At 33.1% G+C, this 25,373-nt stretch overlaps 2 protein-coding genes across 3 annotated transcripts in view; one reads left to right on the top strand and one right to left on the bottom strand.

Annotated features, from left to right (window-relative positions):
• Nucleotides 1-2,788, bottom strand: part of LOC149421904 (uncharacterized) — a 166,445-nt gene extending 163,657 nt beyond the window's left edge. For both annotated transcript variants that reach the window (XM_089634140.1, XM_089634141.1), the window contains exon 1: nucleotides 2,560-2,788. The gene's annotated coding sequence lies outside the window, so the exon portion shown is untranslated. The remainder of the gene's footprint in view (nucleotides 1-2,559) is intronic.
• Nucleotides 1-25,373, top strand: part of LOC149421903 (DNA oxidative demethylase ALKBH2-like) — a 213,445-nt gene that overhangs the window by 168,673 nt on the left and 19,399 nt on the right. The gene's annotated exons all lie outside the window — the stretch shown is intronic.

Genomic DNA, 25,373 nt, shown 5'->3' on the forward strand with positions numbered 1-25,373 from the left:
CACGAAATTGATATTATTTTATCGGTCGATTTTTTGTTACTCTAAATATTATTAGGTACTTATGAACAGATTACACTGAAGCATAACTACGTGTGTTTTCTGGACAACTCTCTATAGTTCGATAAATTCAATTACAAAGTAATAAAAAATTCAAATTCAGTAACAAAATTTGTAAAAGGCTGAGGGCAATAGTGGGTAAACTGTACAAATTGAAATGTTTCGTTCCTGTGAATATTTTAAAAATAATTTACTTATCACTTGCAGAATCTACTTTACGATATGGAATAACCACATGGGGACACTCTTGCAAAACTAACTTAAATTACCTACAATTAGTACAAAATTCTATGATTAAATTACTAGTTCCAAAACAGATATTTTCACAGAGGCGAAACATATCATTATTGTATCGGAACTTGACTGTCTTACCGGTACAGGCACAAAATATTGATTCAGCATATATCTGACTCTGAATATAAGAGGAAAGTTGAACATGAACATAATACTAGATTCACAAAAAATGAAGGAATGCTTGTACCAAAACATAACAATAAATACGGACAGCGAACTCTGGAATACAACGTGCCCAAAATATTCGACATGTTAACAAGCAATATAAAAAAATGCGAATTACCTCAGAGATTCAGATATATGCTGAAAACATGGCTACTAAGCAGAGATACTCTGTATTAGTAATACTTTTGATTATGGCAGTGGTTGGTGATAAATATGATGTATAAGTTGTATTGTAATAAGTAATAATATTATGAAAATATGTTATATTGTAATTGAACATGAACATCCTGTTGACAAACTGCTTAATTGCGGTTTAATGGGATTGTACTTTGAAGAAAAATAAAATAAATAAGTAGACAATAGGCAAAAAATACTGCGCAAATTTTCTTCTTTCCAATCAAATTTCGTGAATGGTTTTTTGGTAAATTTAGTCCATATTTTTCTCACTTTGAATCACCGCACAGCTCCCATTAATGTTAAGAGCTCCAGGAGTAAATCATTCCCGACTCCGGTGTTCATTGGGTACCTGTAAAATTGGTAATTACTTCAGAAAAAGTTTGCCGTCGTAAAAAATTCAACTTCCGTGCAAAACTGTTGTAAAACTCAATTAATGAGAGAGTATTTGAGTGGCTTTTACAGGCTCCAGAGTAGTTTGCACCAAAAAGATTTGAACGTAATTTCTTTAGGGAAATTGACTTCCCATCAATTTTAGTATAACTATTACACAGATAACTTAATAAAAATAAAAGGCTTGAAAAACAATTATTTTGAGAGACCTACACTATATACGATTAGGAAGACAGTAAAAAATATATGGGAATTGTTGTGTTTTATAGAGGCGTTCAAGATTCACCAATAATGATGTATCATAATCATTTATTTTGACGTTTTTTTTCGTCGTAACACGAAAATAAAAATGACCAAATTATTCTAATATCCGGATGTATCCGAATCCATCGTTTTTAATATTATTTTTTATTTTGTTTCTTTCGATTGCTATGACGCCATGGATAACCATTTTTGTTGCTTTGTTTTATTAGTTAATATTTGTTGATTATTAATATGTTGTGAGGCTGATGGTAGTGGAGAGGGAAAGAGGAAGAAGATGGGAAACAAGAAGGTGGGAAGTACCTGGCTATTCAGATCTGGTCACCGTACACGGCCAAAGCCATTTCAAACAACGTTTCAATTCTGTGTGTTGGTCTTACACCAGGGCGATACTAATCTATTTTAACCAGAACACATTGTACAACCGAGTAAAAATCAAGTATCAATTAAATGCTACGAATAATTAGTCCTCTGAATGTGTATACTCTTACTCATTATTTTATACTGAACACAAGATTGATTCAATATAATTCACATATTATGTATATCATTATCGGAGAGGTAGTGGTAGATACAGTTCCATTTCTCCTTCAGACGAATACAAGTTTTTTGCAATTGCGTAGGTGGATAGTGGATACCTGTGAAGTTTGCCTCCATAATACAGCCGTTTCACCCGGAATGTGAGCTTTAATCATTTCCTTTATGACGACGTCCCAATGGTTACGAGTTCCCAACAAACTTTCGTAATTTCTTAGGAATGTGGTCATGATTCAGCAAAACAATAAATAAACATTAATAATCTCTCAGAATTAACGTTACTTCACATTGTTTATGCATACTAGGTAACTTTGCACGGGTAACCGGTAGGAAATAATTTTGGACAGATAAGCACGCTGAATCTGTGCCTACGTAATTTGATTTCATGCCGTATTTAATGAATATTAACAATGCAATTTTACTTGAAATATTTTATTTAGAAATGCTCAAAGCGAATGTTATGTTCGTTTGAGCGCAAAGTTACGAGTATTGCAGCAGAACATGCACGCAAAGATGATTCTGTGTGTATACAGAAACGAGTTAACATGTAAATTGATAGTAAAATAGTGACATTTGTTTGATTTATATCACAATATACGGGAAACTCGGCAGAGGTGGCGTGTTTATTGCCATCAAATATATAGAGGAATGCAACTGTTAAAATTTAAATAGACTTACCGGTTAATTCCCGTGGAACAAATTATCAGGAGAACAGAAAATGACAGTAGTAGAACGGCGTTAGTTTTCACCGCGGGTAATCACTATTCGTTATCGGTTGTATATTTTGAAAGCACAAGTAGATTAAAGATCCCGATCACGGAGTGAGTGCGATTGTTTGGTTTTGTTTAGAATGTCACTCGCGTGCGCGGAGCACCAGGTTAGCAGAAGACACGCGCGGTCACCAGCGTCTCTTGGCTGAGTGTGTCCGTAGCCGAGCCGTCCGCACTCCGAGCGGGGTAGCGCATATCGCCACGGCCGTCCATCCCAGCCGCGGTGCTATTTCGCTCCCACTCCTGCAGCCCGGCCGCAGCACCTGCCAGAGAGGGACAACAACAATTACCTTATTTTGCCGGCTCAAGTAGTTTGAGGTTCTGTCGCTTTTCCCCACATCCCTCCTGCTCTCCGGAGTTTTTTGGAAATTGAGAGAAGTTGCGGAAAATTCGATACTAGATAAGAAAGCTCGCAGTGCTTGCATTATCTTTTTACGTTTCCTGTCTTTTTGAGATGCCTATCTAAATGAAACAATTTATTCCAAATTACGGTTCTGTGACTTACAAAGTTTCGCAAACTGTTGGTCGCGAAAGGATGTGATCTATATGCTCACATTTTCATCCCAACTTTCAAAATTGGTTCCAAAACCATGTTTGATGGCATTATAAGAAGCGAGTTAGAGTATGCTAATAATGTATGAACTCTGCGTAAAATGGAAAATAAGTACATATTTTGGAACAAATCCAGAGAAAAAAACCTATATCATGTATCTCGGGACGCACGGAACTTATTCGGGGTTCATGGACCACGTGGACGAATAGACTTAGCCGAGAAACCAAACGTTTGAAATTTTTTTTAAACTTAGTTTAAATATAATAAATAACTCTATTTATTGGTGGGCCGTTCTTCTTGGAATTTTGTGGCTTATTCGCCCCTGAAAACAGTAGTTTTCAATGGCTCTGCCGTATAGTAATACGGCAGAGCCATTGACTAAATATGATACATCAATGGGCAGAGTAGATTTTCTAGCACAGCATAAAACGACAAGAGAAGCGGTGCTATTTAATGAAATTCCTAAAACAGTAGATATAAGTATTTAATCAAAAAATATATTTAAATAACCTTAAAACGTTTTTATACCTAATCCGTAGAAGAAATAAGTAATAGTAAGAAATCCGTAGGTGGGGTAGGGGGTTAAATCATCCCCCATTAACCTCAGTATTGCGGAGGAAAGATATAATAGTACTTGTCGATTACATTCCTAGAAAATACAACAATATTATTTATACCATCTCTTTTATCAATGTAATAATAAGTTTTGTTAAATAGAGGTCCGAACTCTACATGTGAATGCTATAGCTACGCCCTTGGTTATTTTTTTTTTATGTGAAACGTATTTTGGCGCGCCTCTTGCGTAGCATTCTTGGCAAGACGGGATGACGCTCTTGCACGGAACAACACTTCATTCGGCCAGCCTGGTGATTCGTCGGCTCTTTCCGACCGGCCACCAAAATTCTGAACGGTATATTTTATTCAATTCTCATTTAATTTGGCTGTGAAAACGATGATGAATTTTTAGTAATAAATACATTGATCAAAACGACTTGTTTACTTACATTTTCACTTCTTCAATAAAAATCAATTTCGTTGTTTCACATCTGCCAGGCGTCTCGCGACCACCATACTAGGCTATGCCCATTGCCCGTATCGTAATAGTTGTGGCGTTTTGATGAAAATCGATGAAAATGTTCTAATGAGTTTTTAAAATTAAAAAAGGACATTTATATTGCGTCGAGTTATGCATAACCGGTTAGGAAAAAATAGGTCTAACAGATAAAATATTAACTTCAAACGAAACAAATTCAAGCAGATATTGTTTTGCAGGTTTTGCTTCTCATATTTTATGTGGATTTTCTGGGTATCTATGGCTGTATCTATGTAGTATATATAGTAGTATAGTATCTATGTATCGATAGTATCTATAGTATCTAGTAGTAGGTATAGTATCTATGGCTGCAAGTAACGGATTTCGTCTGCCACAGGATATTGGTACTGATAGTTTTTTCATATATACCTGCCTCCACTGTATGAAATTAAAGGTAAGTAAAATTTTAGCTAAGTGGGTCATCGTTTGATCTCTGGGGGGTCATCTTTTTTATTAAGAATCATAGTATTATATTCCCAAAAGTATCAAGTTGTGACCACAAAGTTTGAGTACCATGGCTCAATAACTAAAAATAAATCATTCGCGTCTGATAATAAGTTAAATATTTATTTATTCCGATTCTCTTGTTTGTTATTTTATCTGAGTTGCATATTAAGTCTAATGAGAAGCTTTTTTATTATGTCACTGATTGCGAAGAAAGTTTATTGAAAACATCATGAATTTACCTAATTAGCAATTGTAATAACTCTCTTGTTATTCTGGTTATATAATTACTCGTCAGTTTTTAATATATTACAAAATTGTGTAAGAATCGTCTTAAAATGAACAGTTTTCCTCGTTTCGAATATATTCTATTATTATAATGATAATAATTCGTTCGAAATTTACGATGTTCAAAGTCGTCACAGGAAAATTGATAGGGAAAATATCCATATTAAAATTAAATATATAAAAATTTGTATTTCTTAGGATTATTCACTTGTGATTTGGCTTAATTTTTTGAAAATTTGAAATCTCTGATTGCTATGAATAAAAATTACATTTTAAAAACCCATGCTACCGGTATTGTCTGAACGATTAAAAAAATAATCTACGCAGGAAAATTGAACCCATAAATGGAGATTGAAATTTAATCCTGATTATTCCCAGGTTTTTTTTTCCTAGAAATAAATTAATGCAAATTGATAAGCAGTTAAATTTTGAATTTGAATTGAGTAAAATTTATAAATATTCAATCGTTCAAAAAATAAAATCGGATTTATAATGATATGTTAAAAATTATTTCCACTTATTTTCTTTTATGACCGTTAATGGTTTCAGTTTATTATAGCCGTATTAAGACATAGTTATAGCCGTATTATTACATAGTTATAATAAGATGAAACTGATAAAGGTAAAAAATAAAATAATTGGAATAAAGTTTGTTTCAATATAACATTGTAATGGAATTCCACCACGTCGCGTCAGTTTAAACAAATGTTTCCATATACCATTGCAATGGAATACCACCACGTCAGTATTAAAAATTGTTTCAATATAACATCAAAATACAAAAAAAAATTAATTATATTGTTCTGATAGTGAATGTGCAAATGTGATTGCTGCAGACACATTAGTCTAGGGACATTTATATTAGTATGTAAATTTATTTTATACCATTCAAGAATGTACTTTAAATGTTCTGTTTGTGTCTCAAATAAAAATTAAATATAAAAATTATGGAATCCCACCACGTTAGTATCAAAAATAGAAATATTTATATTTTATTTTTTCTTGCGTACGTATTCGTTAATGAATTGGGCTTCTTTAAAGATTGAACAGAATATCGAAGCCGACAATCCTCGTCATACCTGGACGGTGCTAATATGTATATATTTTTTATTTGTAAAACCGCACAAGCTTCCCAACTGCTCCCAACTGTCTGAAGCCGGTGAGACTATGGCATCCCCAATTGGGGTATGTTGTGCGGCTGAAGGTAGCGGAGAGGGGAAGGAGATGGAGAAGAGGTAGGTGGGTAAGTAGCTATAAGCACGGCTAAAGCCATTTCAAGCAACATTTCAATTCTGAATGGTAGTCTTAAACCAGGGCGATACTAAGAGTATCTTCCACTCTGGAACGTGCCGCAAATATACTACAATGGATTTGAACCCGCGACATTGCTAGTTGAAAGCCTTACCCCTCGACCTCGGAGGTCGTCAAATATACTATATACTATTTTCGCTAGTATATATATTTTTTTATTTTAATCAAATTGATTTTTTTTTGTTTCCGTACAAAATAAATATGTTAAAATCGTTCGTAAAATAAATAAGATTTTCCTAATTTATATTTTGGCACGGATTGGAACTAATCCGGGTTTGCCAAAATATGAACAATATTATTTTTTATCGTTATTGACAATTAAACAAGCAATGTGGCTTCTTATCTTATTTATTTAACTCTATTGGGCTCTGTCATATACTGTCAGAACGTCGGAGTATTCCTACGTTGCAATAAAACCCCAGTAAATTAAATACATATTTATGAATATATCCGAAAACTGTTATTGGAAAGTGTTCAAATAAGCTTTCAAATTTTATAATCAAAAATAATATAATGATTTTTGAAATATTAAAATTTTGAATGAAGCATATCAAAATTAAAAATGGCTCACCTTATGTTTTTGTTTACTGATAACTAAAAAAAACACACGTCATTTATTAGACAAATGTATTACAAACGTTATTGTCATCTCACTTTTTCTCGTTTCATGTCAAAATATTTAGTAAAAAATTAATGAAGTTTCTCGATTTTTTTTTATCAAATTGCGGTGGACCCTTTGGTTTCATAGAGGTTCACATATTCCTTGTCCTGTGGTTAACTTCTAGATATGAATATAAAGCGTGGTGTTTTCTCTTTCTTACTTTTTTTCCATTTCCATGTGACTATATGAGTAGTTCCCACAAGCGAATTATCCTGAGTGGATAACAGTTCAATATATAGGGGTGTTAAGAGTGACTTGATTTCTGAAATTATTTGGAGTAAAAATGGTAATTATATGTTGGTATCCAGTTACATTTTTTAATAAGACTTATTGAAGAAATAAGGGAAGTAAATATAAAATAGCATTTACATTTGCTTTGTACATATTCTGGGATTTGTATACTACTCTTCCATAAAAGCGTTAGCTTGTGGTTGGAAGAGGAGTGTACAGTACATTATTGTAGTTATTTGTAATTAATTAATAAAATGGTGATTCTTAAAAAAACAGTTTATTTTTAAACAAGTTCTGCTGTGTAATTATTATTACGCGTGACAGCTGTTTCACCCTCTGAAGGCATTATCAAACTGTCTGCCTTCAGAGGGCGAAACAGCTGTCACGCGTAATAATAATTACACATCAGAACTTGTTTAAAAATAAACTGTTTTTATAAACCCGATTAAAATATTATTGAATATATAAAAAAATTAAAATGGAGTTCTACAAATTAAACTTGAAAACAATAAAAAAAAAGAAAAAGTTAATTCTTAACTTCGTAACCGCCCAACCACCACCCCGAACTGTCCAAAAATTCTAATATCTTTGGTCCAAGATCTAGTGATTTTCTTGTTCTCTTTGGTTGAAAAAAAAATATCACCTGAGACCAAAATGTCATCTAAATTTTTTACTCCAAATAACCTCAGAAATCATTAGGATAAGGTAAGACCGTGTCGTAACTCCATGTATATCAGAGCAACATGGCTAATTATGTAAATATTATTGCAAGCTGAAAAAAAGTTAGGTTAAAATTTCATGACTTCAGAACAGGCCTCACCGTTCAAGAGTTTTTTTCTGTTTCAGTAAACAAACCCTCTGTTTTGTATTTTCGATTGTATATGTGTATCTTACATATACAGAACTTGGTATGAATGCGCTTTATTGCAGCTACCTAAATGCAATTTTAAAATTAGTTAAATAAAATGTAGTGTTCTTTAAATTCAGAAGAGTTCCAAAATCACCGGTTATAATTTATCACAATATATTGTAAATAAATCTTTATTACACATCTACTTATTTGGCCTTAGTTTATCCTGTTTATTTCGTCGAATTCCATAAAAATTGATGTGGCAAAAAATGCTTTGTCCGCTTATCCCAATCTTCCCAATCGTCAACGGGGCACGCGCGTACGAATTCCTTTTGCCCGGGGTGTTTTTTTAACCCGTGCCCGGGCCCTGGGCTCCGGGCCGGCCTGGAATGCGGGAATGTGGGGTAATTTGCCGTAGCAAGTCTGCCCCCGGTCATCGTTACATAATAACACGAGGAAACCTCCATACCTGTTGGGGCGCAGGGCCGGCTCTGGGGAATTTTGGGGTACACAAATCTCCGGGTAAATTTTCGAATTATTTATTTATTAATCATTATCTTCCTTTTTCGGGGCTTTTACATGAGAATATTAAGAAATATGCATTATTTATTGTACATAACTGAATTGCTTCATTAACAACATTTTATATTTGTTTTAAGATAAATTGAAGATGTCCACTGTCTTGGTATAATTGTTTCCCTCCAGTAGTTTTCTTGGCAAAGAGGAATACATATGGTAGTTAGTCCCAAAATTTCTGCACTGAAATAAATCCTTACTTCTAGTATTACGTTGTGGAATCCGAAAGCTTATCAATTTTAGCATTACCAATAATAAATTAAACATGCGTTAGAAAAACTTCAATTACTTTCCTACCAATTTCCAAAAATATATATATTGTAAGTAACCATATTCATACTCTACAAATAAGATGGGTTGTTTTACAGAATTTGAAGAATTCGTTAAAATTCACAGATAAAATTCAAGTTCCGTTATTATTTAATCATGGTCCATAATCAGTTGTTTCACAGTACTTTGATAATAGGTACCTAACATAACTTAATTAGGACTTTCACAAAACTTAAATATTATTAACTTTGAAATTATAAGAATTGTTCAAATTCTGCGAAACGACCTGTCCTAAGTGAAGCAATGAAGCAATCTTACGGAAAGAATTAAAATTCAAGTTCTGTTATTATTTCATCATTGTCCAGTTGTTTCAAATTCTGTGAAACAACCCGTCCTAGGAGAATAGTTGTGCACGAGGCTTTTTTTTAATTCCGGTCCCCATGTGAAAACTATATCGTACCCATACGAAAAATCTTTGCTTTACACGTGTATACTTTCAGAGTGTCCTCTAACAACTTTTATCCTTAAACTAAACTTTTAATCATGTGTTCCCACGTGTAACCCTTTTTTCCCTACATTATCTATTCTAACTATATATGTGCCTACATGTAACCTTTTTTTCTCTACATTATCTATGCCAACTATTTTTTTGTAATTTTTAATCGCTTAACAATGTATTGGTTTTTGTACTGTTTTTGCAAAATAAATAAAAGCTTTTTTTCCCCCACTGATTAAAAATAATATTTGGAGTTAGAAAGGAAATAAGGAATAATCAAAACCCTAAAAGTTTTCTACAAAACCAATTACACAGGGTTTCAGGGGGAAAGTGCGCTAACTTCGGGGGATGATTCTACATGATGGTAGAAGTAAAAAAAAATGAAATTCCAATGTTGGACAGTCAGTAACTACCAGAGAAATTATTGTCGTATGAGTATTTGATGCACGTTCTTCAGAAAAAAAACGTGTTTTGTGTGTAATTGGTTTACGAATGTTAGAAGGGGAATAGTTGGTTTGAACAAATAGTTGTTTTTTTTTAATTGCCGGCAACCCGGGCGTTTATTGCAGTTGGTTTGAAAGAATAGTTCTGTGATAAAACTTCTATTATTATTCTATCCTCGTTTTGACTTTATAAATACATCTCTTCAAATATCGATTTTGTTTTCTTGATTGAATGAATAAATGAATGAAACGGAAGGAGAATTTAACCCACTTCCTGACATTAGATCGAGCTGAAACCCGGTATATAGACTCGTTGTCGATGACAATTGGTTGGTTGTCGATGCCGACGACGAACACGCGCGTCACGTGCGTTTTTCTGAAATTGTATTACATTATAGTTAAAACATTTACAGTTAATATACGAAATAAATGTCGGTACTATCCAATTTTTGTCTTAGCTGTTAGCGGTCTTGACTCCAGTGGGAGAAAGGTTCAATTCTAATTCAAACCAATATTTTTGTTTTAATTTTTAAGTTTTAAAAGACATTTCAAAAGTTCACAGCAGTTTAATATCTAGTCCCTGGGGAAGATGGTTGAATCGTCAGTTAAACCAAAAAAAATCTTTGAAATTGGCTTCTAACCGGCCCAAGAGATGGTCTATATAATGATAACTTGGACGAAAATTATAAATAGATCTACGATAGTAAAAAAGCTTTTTTTTTACGAGTCGATTATTTTTCAGTTCCGAGAAGTTATTGAACTCTTTTAATTACCTAAATACTAGCCATTAACTGTAAACATACGTTCCTTCATAAAATTCCGTTTTTAAAATATTCGTTCCTTTGTAATTCGAATTGGGGTTCAATGTAAGGTCGCATTGAATGCATAGTGCATAGTAACAATGGATCTTCATGTAACAAAAGGCACGTATTTTACTCACAATCCGTCCCTGGCGGGGACTCACGACTTAACCTTTACCTTCACGACGCAGTTCCAGCCTCGATCTCCGTGACCAGCCGGTAACACAGTTCACTAACCGCGAATATATTCTGCGCAACCAACTCACACCAGTCAATACACATTACCCATTCCCATTAGACTCTCATCACGCACCTCTTCTTGTTCTGGTCAGAAACCTAACTGCGTAATACCTTGGAGTGTCTAACTCTGCTACATGAATTCAGGGTTGAGTTTAACTTTGCATTGCTTGAACACATTACTCTTTTTGCTCTCGTCAGGGTCTTAGTATCTTTATTTCTATAGTAACGTCTACATAGGGTTCAGTTAAACTCTAAAAAGATCATACCACTCACTACACATTACACTCTCTTAGCAATCACGCCATGTAACTCTTCTTGCTCTACTCTGTAACTGAACTTAAGTGAACTTTCTGTGTTGCTAGTTTACGTGTGTGGGTTCAGCTAATCTCAACAAGTTCTTATCTAGAACGTACAATACTCTCGAAATGTACACTATAATAGCAATCACGCAATGTTACTCTTCTTAATCTACGCCATAACGGAATTAAAGTAAATTAATTCTAATTCTGGCACTTACAGGGAACTTGACTAATCATTTCAAAATTATTATTATTTGAATTATGTTAACTCAATTACCTACTATGAAACAACTAGCCCACAATAGAATGTTGAATAGATCTTTCATAGAACTTGAATATTTTCTTTTCAATTTGATGAGTTCTTCAAGTGAGCAATTTTCTTTCCTCCTTCATATAATTTGGACCTCTTCAAGACACCCATTTTTAAATCTTTTCCTACACCAAATACCTCAATCCAACTCACAACGCTGCCCAACTGGGTGGCGATACAGTGGTAATACATTGCGTGAGGATTTTAGCGTATCCTATGTATCTCTCCGAAAAAGGTTATATCAAACTAAAAAATCCTCTCCACAAAAAGACCCTCCACACAGCATCCTCAAAGATGACATAGGCCCTGAGGGAAATTGTTTTCTTCAGGGCCTCCTGTGTGGAGTTAATATAAAAAAATATATATATATATATATATATATATATATATATATATATATATTATCCGAAGCACTTACTTACTCAACCTAAATTAAACGTTCATCTATTTTATCATTTTACTCTTCTTAATCCAACTCTAAAACTACTGAATTAACTACCGTATACCTTGTGTGAACTCTGCAATCTTAATAATAAGTTCACACCATTTAATTTTCATCTACGTTCATTGTCACCATTTCGTTACACTCTTGATCTACCCTATCTGAAATCTGAACTACATAACGCCTTGACTGTCTCTAATTCTATAACTTTGGCTTCAGGTTAACCCAACACGAATAATATTATCTGCATTAGTCCTTTTACGCTCCCGAATTAATCACACCGTGTTACTTTTCGTTCTCGTTACTACATAATGCCTCGAGTGGAATGAAGGTATGGGGTTCAGTTAACTCGCCAATGTAACATCTGTAACACACACAACTCAATACATATCAGACTCATCGCGATCACGTCGTACTATGACTGGTATGAAACAGGTGAGATGATGCAATTTCTTGACTGGATCCGTAATCGATTCAGAAAAGTTCTGTTTATATTTTGTGGCTGCAGAAAATAGAAAGTCTTATGGGGACCAACAGATAACACGACAAATGATTTTATTTGTATATATATATATTTTTAATTCATTACTTTGTGCGTGACTTTCATTAAGCATTGTCAAAATTCGTTGGCGACTTGTCCACAAAATAAACGAACATAATACAGTGTGAAAAGAGACGTGCCTGACATAACTTTATTCAGTGATATTGAAGTCAACGATTTGGATGACATTTTGGTCTCCGATAACTTTAAACATTTAAAAAATCATTACCAGGTATCATTGGACAGGTGGGGTCGAGTGATCAGTGACGATACGTGAAATTATTTTTTGTTATTATTTTTTTTTATTAAAAAACAACATGTCATCAGAGACTAAAATTTCAACATCATTTATACTCTAAATAATGTCTTAACACCCTGTAGGTTTAATAAAACTACTCTCCTTATGAACCTCGATTTTGTTGACATTCAAACTACTATCCTTATGTAATAAAGCTTTATCGAAATTTGGATTACTTTTTGACAAATATTTAAATCTCATATAATAAAGAATGTCATAAGGTTCAAAACGAAATAATAATATTTTTTTCATACGCCCCGTCAAAATATTCTAAATTATAGTTATATTATACAGCTCTTTCTGAAGACTCGACCCTTCATGGCTTATTGGCTCATAAGTGTTCTCTCAGCCTTCACAGGTCTGCTAAATCAATTTGCGCTGAGTAAATCAATATTAAAAACTAAAAATCCCATGCCACGACAACTGCATTTCCGTTATTCATAGAATTACATAATAAATATAAATAATAATAACGTTTACCTTCAAGTAGGTTTTGCTTGTACTTCCAAGGGCGTGTTGGCCGCGTATTTTCTTCAGATTTGAGAACTTATGATTGATGACTTATGAATAAATAGCTGTTTGCCATATAATAATCATCAATCGACTTCATATTGCACTTTGAATGATACAAAACTTCCACCCACTCTTTTGATGAATCAGAAAAATGGAAAGAACACAATAAAAATATCAAATATCGTTGCACAAATCGTTTAAAAGAATTACCACACTGTGTTGTTCTTGAACCAAAAGTCCTAAAGTTTAAATGCCTAACGCCTTAAAAACGTAACATTTGATCATAGTTTAACCCTAAGAACTAAGGTATTATGAACATATTTGCGACTATCTCCGTTGCCAAGGATATAAACAAAATTCAATCCTTTGTATTTACAATATAATAATCACAGATAGTTTTTAGGATTTTTCCCTTCCGACAAAAATATTATTCTTTGAACTTTGTACGTAGTTCTCCCCCGTGCCTGGCACAAGGGATTTCCAACCCCTAAACTCTACAAACAAGCACGTAACTTCGTGCACATTCATAAAAAGATAATACCGCTATATTTCTATCAAGTTTTTTTAGGTAAGAGAACAGTGTGAAATGTTTTTTTACGAAGTGGATTGTTTTTCTATATTATTTCAAGACGGGAGGAAGATGCAACGCATGCGCAGATGGTAAGAGTAATTATTCGGAAAGCTCGCATATTTTATTCCGATGCGCACGATATCATTGTCTCTGGCTTTTTATCGCGTTTTGTACAAACTGTCAAACCCTTTGTTTCGGTTGAACTGCGCTGAAACTGAAAGTTTACAACTTTAAACAAAGACAAGTTCGTATCTTCAATGTTCAACATACATGAGATACGGGACAAGTAGGCAGGATTACGTGTTATGAAAGAGTGATGAATAAATCAACCATTATGTTTTTATTAAAATATTAAAGTACACGTATTCGGGTTTATTTAATTTTTATGTGAATAATACTACAGATAACAATAAAACCCGGTATTTATTTTATTTAAAAAAAAAACTCTTGGGGAAATATAAGTATTGCTAATTGATTAAGATTCTTTTCAAATTATTCGTAATCCGGATAAAAAAGCTTAACGAATGAATTGATAGTTTTCTTGTTAAAGTTTTAGTAAAAGAGGAATATATTATCACGATATTTCGTCATTATATATTGTGAAATCGAGGTGCATGAACACGTGTTCCGATATACGAGGAATTTATTAAAAGTTTATCAGGAAGCGGCCTGCCATCCCGTTTTTGACCGGATTACTGATATTTTGAAGAGATTTTTAATACATCAGCAATACACTTGAGCACTTGAAAATTTCGCTTGCTCTTCTTGACAGTTTATTTTATTTTTTATTTTATATTATAGAAACAAATAGTAGATGATTTGCAGAGCTGAAACAATATAAGGGAATATAATACTTCATGTTAGGTACCTATGATATGTTTCCTTGTAAGTCTGCTAAATGGTATGTCTATTCCTTAATTACCAGGTGACATGTGTACTGTGTAGTATATAGGTGTAGTGTATGTAGTATATAGGTGTGTGTAATATATGTGTGTGTCTATATGTATGTATGCGCATTGAACAGTTTAAATTATTGACATGATGTCACGTTTGAATTAAGGCAGTGAATCCGAAAAAATGTCAATGTTACAAATATTATTTAGACTGTGAAGAGCTCGGTTAATTGGCGAATTAGATGCTGCATTTGTTCAAGCGTGTGGAATAGGAATATCTTGTAGGTATATTAAAATAAGTTAGGTGACTACCGCTTCGCTAAAATGATGTGAATAAGTCCTGACTGCTCCCAATCGTCTTGAGCCAGTGAGACCAGAGGCGGCTCTAGGGGTACGTGGATCAAAATCAATCGAAATGAATATGAAATGTTAATACATATTGCTAATGCGTAGCGAATATCATAAAAACGCAATGAATGTATGTAATTAATTGGCCGGGACTCACTACTCTGAAGCCGGTAGTACAATATCGTTTAATTTAAGATTATTTATCTAAATATATACACATATAACTATTTTTTTTTTCTTTTTAAGTTCTTTTCCTATTAAAAGTTTTTAAATCGAATAGCATAGCTATCGATTTCAAAATAACCAGTTATTTTAATGATTCAAGAAATGACAAAAAATATGTGTAAATAATTAATTACGTTATCAAAATAAATTTAAAATATTCAAACGTTGTAATATTTTTTTTATTTAAATCATAAGTTTAATAAATAAAATACTTTATTACAGTATTTGTGCATAATATTGCAAGCCAATTATTCGATTAAGCATTTCCGCATTTTATCGACCGCACCAACCAACCGAGAAAACCTAAATAATATGATAATGATTTCCTCAGTATAGTTGTACTAATTAATAAAAGTTTCAACAGATGGCACTGATTGATATATTACATTTGTGTACTGTACCAAAAGGCACGGCCTTATCCGGCACTAACACAAACAAGTCGTACCTTGAATGAGCGTCGCACACACATGCACAGTTTTATGTCGAATGAAGACAACACGCTTTGAATATGTCGTGTGGTCGCTTGCATATTTAGTTCCTGCCTTTGATACCTTATGGTGGTTGGTGCGGAGTGGCGCGCGGCGCAGCGATTCTTGTTTTACTTTGCGCGTCTTTTTTATTGGTTTCTTGCAATAATTTTATAAATGTTAAAATTATTTATATTTTTATAAGACTAAGATAGGGTAGGCGGTGCTTACGTGCCTATGTAGACTGTACGCCCCTGCTTTAATGTAACTTGGTATTCTTATTTAATTTTTGCATTTGTTTGTTTGTCATGGTTTTTTGTTTTCTGAAAACCGGAATCTTTGCTTTTTTAAAATACATCTATTTGAATTTCACTTTTGTTTTCGGTAATGAATGAATGCAAATCTTGGAAGCGGAACAAAACTCCCTCGACAAATGCATTAGTTGCATTTAAAGAAACACTGTGATTTTTTTCATATCCATTACTTATTAAATAACGAAACAAAACGTGATTTAAATAATTTTCGGTTCTTGCTTTGTGATTTTTTTTTCCATTGAAGGAATTTCATATTTTTAACGTTTATTTTATTTTAGCATTACAAATTTACAGATATTTTATCTTCATAAATAACTTTTTTTAGGGCTTAAAAACTTTAACAGTTAGAGAGAAATATGTTATGAATCGGTAGAAATTGGGAATGCCGGGGCTTAATTTACGAATTAAATGTCGGTCGTAGCCGCATTTGGCGAGTTTAGGTTAGGTTAGGTTTCAATTCTCAGTAAAACCATTTTTTTTAAGTTTTAGAAGACATTTTTTTTTTATATTTTCCGACTTTATGACCGGGTTAAATTTTCCCCACAGGCACACTTTTCCATAAATGATCATCTAGTCCAATCCACATTATGCAAGTGCATTATATAAGCATATTAAATACAAAACAATACAAGAACAACACGTCAATTCACCAGAGAGCAAATGGGAAAATAATTCACCGACTGCAGATATTTTCATATCAGAGGGTTCGGCCCGGTAGAACTTCTAATTGGACCTATAAATCCTACTGGTCCCTCAATATAAATATTTAAAAAATCTTTCGTAATCCTACATGTATTTAAAATGACTGATTTTAGATGTTATGCAATTTTTTTTACGGTTTTAATTTTGTTTTCAATTTTTTATTTTTATTTTATTCGATAAGCTTGGTCCTCTATTTAGATATCCTCGGGATATGAGGTCATATAAAATAGAAATTGTTACCCTTTGATAGCGGCTGTGAAGAACAACAGCACAGTGTAGGAGAGTGATCACAACTGGGAGCGAATTTCACAACAGCTTCATATGAGCAAATATTCACATTTCCATCAAATATGGCGTTGTTTGCTCAAGGGATGTGTTCGTGAAAAGACCTTTGTTCCATTCATCGCATTCTTCCTGTTTCCCGTGCTCATTTTCTGAAACTGTACTCTGCTCTTTATTTTGAATAGCTTCTCATTTTGGTGAAGTGAACTTTTCACAAAAGTTTTCCAGCCATGGTGATTTTAATGCATCCAATCCCCACCACCTCTAAAATATTCATAGCTTCTGTTGACATCTTCATGCATACTTTTCATTTGTAAGTTTTTTTTTTAAATTTAAGAGCACAAAGAACAAATAGTTTTGCTGATTTATTTAAAATCCGGTTAAAAACGGGATTGCAGGCTGTTTCCTAATAAACTTTTAGAAAATTCTAATATATTAGAACACGTGTTCGTGCACCTGTATTTGCCTTAATAATTATACAAATGCGGAAATATCCGGATATTTATGAACACGTGTTCTGACATCGTGATTATACATTCGTATCTTACTAAAATTTTGTCAGGAAACCCATCAATACATTCGTTAGGGGCCTGCAGTCCCTTTTTTATCTGAATTACTAATCATTTGAAGATATTCTTATTAGATTAGCAATATTTTACATCAGCAGAGACCGGTTGTTTCAAAGAATTTGAATAATTCATCAAATTTCAAAGTTAATTTTCATGTTCTGTAAAGGTTCTATTCGAGTTTTATAATTATTTCAGTTTTGTGAAACAACTAGCCAATCACGATATATATATTTTTTATTTATTTATTACTTGTAAATTATTTAACATTATAAATGATGACAATATGCAGACTTATATATATAATTTTTTCGTTATTATTCTACTACTCCATAAGTTGAGCTCCAAGAGCTCGTGTTTATGGGAGGAGTATTTACCTTTAGTTCTAATGATTTTTTAAACAATAATTAAAAACTTTTAATATAAATACAAACATAACAATTCGTGATATAGGACTGTCAGACCATCGGCTTGTTTGCACTGATATTGATTTTAACCCGCCTAAAGTACCATATACAACAATTGTATCAAGGGAATGGCGCAAAATTTAGCTTTAGTGATTTTCTGGAAGAGTTACAGACCTCTCTCTTATGTACACCCAATGTTTGGGAAACAAAGACCCCTACCGAACTTGTCAAGACATATAATAAACCACTTTCATGTCTGTTAAATAAATATGCCCCGACATCATCAAAAACACGGAAAGTTCGAAAGTCTGACGGCTGGTTTGACGATGAATGTCGAAACCAGAAGAGACTTATGCGGAAATTAGAGAGGACCTATAGGAAAAACTCTTCTGTAACTACAAGAGACGAGTGGATCCTCGCTCAAAAACAGTATACGAGTAAAATAAATTCCAAAAGAACAGAGTATTGGAAAGAAAAGATTAACTCTGAGCGAACCAACCCGCGACGTCTTTGGAACCCAATAAAGACTGTAATTTCCGAAGTCACTGTTCCAACGAAAATAGATATTACCTCGGAAGCCTTCTCAATTATTTTTCGGGAAAAAATTGAATCCATTCGTGCTTCCGCATCTCACGCCCCTCCGCCAATATTCACTTTAAATTCTAGAGGAACTTTGTCTTCTATCAAACCCACAACGCTGGAAAAAGTAATAAAAATTATTTCAAGCTCGCCTAATAAACAGTGCAGTCTTGATCCTATACCGACATGGTTATTAAAACAATGTTCTAATGTTCTAGCTCCATTCCTAGTTCACGTTTTCAATAAATCACTTAGCACGGGTGACTTTCCTGAACCACTCAAGTCAGCTGTAGTAACACCAATCCTGAAAAACACACAACTAGACGCTGATAACTTAGGTAATTATCGACCCGTTTCAAACTTACCATTTATTTCAAAAATCCTGGAGAAAATTGCTGCCGCACAAATAACCAGTCACTTGAATTCAAATAAATTATTCGCAAAACGTCAATCTGCGTACAGAAAGTTCCACTCAACTGAAACCGGGCTTCTTCGTATGCTATCAGACATAACTCTGGCCATAGAGTCAGGTAAGTTATCACTTATCTCACTCCTAGACATGAGTGCAGCGTTTGACACGATTGATCATGAATTCCTCATTAGGAGATTAGAGGAAACATTTGGTTTGAATTCCGACATAAAAAATTGGCTGGTATCCTATTTATCCAATCGCTTACAAGCCGTGAAAGTTGGAAATAAATTGTCCAACTTCGCAACACTTTCTTCAGGGGTACCCCAGGGATCCGTTTTGGGTCCACTTCTCTTCATCCTTTTTACAAATGATGTCGCCAAAATAATCGAGTCATTTGATCTCTTGTCTCACTGCTACGCTGACGATCAGAAAGTTTATTTTTACTGCGCTCCAAATGAAATCAATAGTCTCAAGATCCGTGTAACTGAATGTCTAGAAGCAATAACTCGTTGGATGTCTTCAAACAAGCTGAAGCTCAATCCATCTAAGACTGAGTTTCTCTGGGCAGCCACAAACAAACGTCAACATTTCATAGACAATTCACCTATTACTATTTCCGGCAGCGATGTCATCCCAAAAACAACAGTCAAATTTCTCGGTGTCAATTTAGATTCAGACTTTTCGTTTAAAAGTCAAATAAATAGGACTGTAAGCACCGGTTTTTTTCATCTAAGACAACTCAAGTCTGTCCGAAGAAACCTTCCTTCAGAAGCAACAAAACTACTTATCAACTCTTACGTAGTCTCACGTCTCGATTACTGCAACGGCATTTATGCCAGCCTTCCAAAATATCAAATTGACAAACTTCAATCAGTGTTTAATGCAGCAGCACGGCTCATAACCGGGGTTTCAAAATATTCGCAAATTTCAGAACACCTTCGTAACCTTCACTGGCTCAAGTGCCCTGAAAGAATCCAGTACAAACTGTGCTGGATGGTGTTTAAATCCATCAATGAAATGGCCCCACCCTACATCTCTGAACTATGCTTCCCGGAAAACACTGGTCTGAGGCAGTCAACGCTTAGATCAGCAACATCAGCAGCTGTAGGCAGACTGATAGAACCTATGCGCAAGCCAAATACTAAGTTTGGTGATCGCGCTTTCGGAATATCTGGGCCGAAGGCTTGGAATAAACTCCCTCGGGAACTAAGATCCATATCAAGTCCAACAGAATTCAGGTCTAAACTAAAAACTTACCTTTTTAATTTTTTTATAAATTTAATTTAGATTAAATTTGATAATATTATTATTAAGTTCTGCAATTGTTTTAGTTTTTTATTATTGTGACAGCTGTTTCGGCTTACAAGGCCATTTTCAAACTGTGGTTAGTCCACATTTTAACTAGATTCCAAGAACATATACGATGTTATAATAATAAAAACACATCCTCAAAATTCGCAGAACATCTCTTGGTGAATAATCATACCCCACTTAACAACAAGGGTCCTAAACCATTGCATATAGAAAAAAAGGGCATTAGATTAAATTTACTTGAACAATTAGAAATCAATAAACGAACGAATGACCCAAATTTAACACTAATTAATAAAGTACGGAAAATAATTTACTCACCACTTCTTAGTATTTTCACAAAACCCAAGCAGTATAATGCACCCAAATAATTCATAGCAATAAAGTCATTAGTAAATAATTAAGAACCCATTACCATTTACTGAGGGGAAAACATAGATTGGTTTAACCAACAATAGATCATGTCATCGGTGTAACCAGTAATAAATCAATGTATGCACCTTCAAAATTTACATTTGAAATAGTATAAAAACGTCGTCTCAATGTGGACTAACCACAGTTTGAAAATGGCCTTGTAAGCCGAAACAGCTGTCACAATAATAAAAAACTAAAACAATTGCAGAACTTAATAATAATATTATCAAATTTAATCTAAATTAAATTTATAAAAAAATTAAATGGAGTTCTACGAATTAAACACAAAAACAATAAATAATTACCTTTTTAAGCTATCGTACCCTTAAATTAAATATACCAATCCTAAGAAAAAGTCCAGTTATATTCAATTTTTCAATTAAGTTCTAAATCCTGTATCTAAATTTCGCCAATAAACAATTAGATAATGTTAATTAAGTGTTAATCTCAAGTGACCTACCAGGTAAGTATTGTACTGTATATTTTCTCCATAAATAGTTAAGTAATAACATAGATCACTGTAGAAATGTATTGTAAGTTTGTACAGCGCCCTTGAGGTGTTTTTGCACAAAAACAGCGCTATACAAGTCATCCAAGTATTATTATTATTTATTTTATAATATTAACATAGGTACACAAATTAGAAAAGTGTGTTTTTAAAGATAATTAAAATAATATATCTTTTTACAGATTAAGTAAGCGCGAGGAAATTAAGGGTACAATATATCAGGTAAACAAATTATAAAAATAGTTTTTTAAAGACAATTAAATTAATATATATATATATATTTTACAGATTGAGCAAGTGTAAGAAAATTAGGGGTACAATATATCAGTATCCAATTTTAGGGACTTAATTAACTTTTTGAATTGTTCATAATTCACAGTTTCGGTTTCACTAATTTTATTTTTGGACAATAATATATTGTACCATCTCACACCTAAATACGAATATTGGTGCTGAGCCGTGGTCGTTCTAAGCATAGGAATGGCTATTAAGCCATTAGTTTTGAATCTATTGCTTATGCTATCTGAGGGGTGAATTTTATAAATAAAATATTCTTTATAAATTTGATATAAGGCGATTCTCTTATACAATTCTGTGATTAAATTCCTGAAATATGGTAGGGGAGTCATATGGTTTTCTAAGGATGGTTTTTATAATTATTCTTTGAATTGTAATTATGGGCTGTAAAGAAGCCTTAAAAGCCCCTCCCCACCCAATAATCCCATACTGCAATATGGACTGAATTAATGCATAATAGACAATTTTGATAGTTTTCTTATTTAAAATATTTCGTATATTATAGAAAAGTTTTCTTATTCTTTCAACAGTGAGATAAATATAATAATGAAACATGACTAAAACCTTCACATACTTGAAAAGCAACTTGAAATTTGATGAATTGTTCAAATTTATTACATTTTTTGAAACAACCCGTCCTAAGTTTTCTTCGTCTGTAATTTTCAATACTGAAATCAGTTTTGCGAAAAATTATTTATTGAGACAAGCGATTACCAAAAACACGAAAATGATTTAATTAATTAATTAATAATTATATGTTCGAAATGTGTATTTCGTGTTGTTTCTAGTTTTCTAACAGTGTTTGCAAGGTAAATATCTGATCGTCTCTCTAATTTGTCAACAAAATAACGTTGTTATTTTATGAAGGTGATCCTGAGATAAATATTTTATAAATTCTTCCATCTTCACAAATCCTACAATTATAATATTCAGTTATTTTTGACGGAACTGCGCTAGATATAATAAATATAATATACTAATTTCTGTATTGTATTAACTCCTTTTTATATTACCAGAGGAATGTCGAAAAAAATATTTATCTTTTTTAATTCTACCATCATGTAGAATCACCTCCCGAAGTTAGCGCACTTTACCCGCGGACACCCTGTATGCAGTTCAGTGACAATATATTTTTTGCAAAATTTAGATTTATAATAAATTTTCTCAATTGAATTTGGGCGGCAGAGGAAATATGAAGTGTACAACATAACATATACAGGCAAAGATTCAAATCATTTTGAATGTATTTGTGCACACCAATAGTCTCAAAAGTATTTCGAACTAGCTTGAAACACCCGCTGGCTGTCCCCTCTTACCCCGCAAAAGGCCAAAGATGCTGGGTGAGTAAATAGTATTTTTTATTTTTATTTTTAAAAAGACACTTTGATACTAAATATTATGAGCAGGACATGTTTTCAATTTTTCTGACAAAGTAAAGCATTATTTGGAAGAAATTTAAATGCGCGTCATTGGTCACTAAGCACAAGTCAAATAAGAATATCGGTCCGATCATTATTCGGTAAGGAAAGCGTTAAAGGGAGTTGAATAATTGACTTGAGGTCAAATGAAGGAATGGCGTTATGGCGACTTGAACCTGGACGATGGGTCGTATGGCCACAAAGTTAGGTAAAGTAATTAGTCACTCCGCAAGAAATACATTTAGGTAGGTACCCAAAGTGTGTAAAGAAATACATTCTGGGAGGTATTTAAGGAAGGTAAAGATGTACATTTAGGAAGCTAATTGGAAGGGAAAGAAATATACTCTGAAAGGAATTTAAGGAAAGTAATTAAATTAATTTAGAAATATACTTAAGGAAGGTAAAGAAATACATCTAGGAAGGTAAAGATATACATACAGAAAGGTACTTAAGGAAGGTAACGAAATATATTTAAGAAGGTAGATACTTGAAATTTTTCTTGAACAGATGTGCAATTTACGTTGTATGCCTTGGGCATGGGAGTCAAAAGATATTATGGCTTATTTAATTGGTGATTTTAGTTTTTTTCCCTACCGGTACAGATCACACATCTAACAATATTCGTTTTTCGCTGTAGTAATTATTGATATCTTTGGCTGCTCTCAATTTGTAGCATTCTGATAACGGGATATTTTCCCACGGGACAGGCTCCCTGAAAATAGGACGGTCCCGTTCAATTGGAAGTATGGTCACATTAAATATAAACAGCATAAAATATTTGCAAAGCACTAAAAGATTCATGTTGTGAATTATTTCAAATGTTCCCAACTCACGGTCCCTACCGTTTTCTCGGCAGTTTTGTCAAATCTTTATATCTTTTCTTCCCAACTTCGCCTGAGTTTCTACACTATGTTTATTACGAACAAATATCATATATACGCACGGAACAAATGCAAAGATATCTCTTATCTCTATAGCTCATAATGAAAATGAGGGTGCACCAAAAGCTGTGCAAATTCCGTGCCATCTAAGCTTTTTAGTTAGAGGTACTTTTCAAGAGTTTTTGTTGCTTCAAACGAACAATTTCTTATCCGTAAAAAGCATTTACATATTTTGTGGCTTGCCATAATTACAATATAAACAAATTTACGTGTTTATATTGCAAAAATATTTTTGTTTTTTTTTATGGATCTTTCTTATTTTTTATCCGAGCTCGTTACGAAAGCTCCTTTCAAACTTCTATCAGAAATATGAAAGACAGAATCTTTTACAAAATACAACAAAAGAGAGATAGCTATGTTACCTACATTCAGATACCAGTACCTACATACTTCAGTGTTACCTAAAACCAGTTTAATAGTAGGTAGGTTATACTTTAAAACTGTGCCAAATTATTTACGGTTTACCAAGTTTAAAGCCTGCGCCATTGTCAAATTATTAATTGTCACCCACTTTTGGATGATTTCCCCCGACACCATAATAAAGACACACACAAAGGCCGTAAAATGAATACAATTGAATTATCTTATAATCCCGCCGTGTGAATTTGAACTTCTTAAAAGGAATAATATGACAATCAAGATTAAAACAAAATGATTATAATATAATAGACAATAAACTCAAACAAATACATGTGAATATAAAATTCTAAACAATCTAAACTAATAGACAATTGCTGTGTTTTTTAGAATAAATCTGAAAGTCTTCTGTTTTCAATCAACAAAAACTAATAAAACAAATGAAAACATATTTATTCAATTGTCTCTTTGTTTTGAATAACTAACTAAAAAAAGTTATTATAGTTTTTTTTTCTAAGATTTAGGACCGGTTGTTTTAATTTTGTGAAACAACTGGCCAATAATGATATAATAACAGAACTTGAATAGAACCTTCACAGAACTTGAAAATCAACTCTGAAATTTGATGAATGGTTCAAATTCTGTGAAACTACCCGTCATAAGTGTTCGTTTCGCAATACGTGCAAACTTTGAGATGAAAATCTGATAATGATATCGGGGATTTTTCTTTCATTTTTGAATGTCTTTTATTTTAAAGTGTAATAAATCAAAGTAAAGTTTGCTTCGACAGATATATTAGATTAAAGAGAAAATAAATAGGCTTTGGAAAATATGTTCGGGAGAGATAAACATCCGAGTTAGAGAGGTTCAAGGTTCGTTAAAGGTTAGAGGTTATTCTGATTTTGAAAATGACGTGATACAAGAGAGGCATATAAAACATCGATAAACCATATTTTTTAAATTATGTTTTAAGGGGTTTTTTGACACCTGGAATATATTTCCACCGTCCCGGATAGTTAGAACACTTTCTTACACTTCTCGCAACATATTG

Source organism: Hesperophylax consimilis, chromosome 8 (assembly GCF_061612785.1).
Source record: "Hesperophylax consimilis isolate HC1 chromosome 8, BYU_Hcon_1.0, whole genome shotgun sequence".
Lineage (NCBI taxonomy): Eukaryota > Metazoa > Arthropoda > Insecta > Trichoptera > Limnephilidae > Hesperophylax > Hesperophylax consimilis.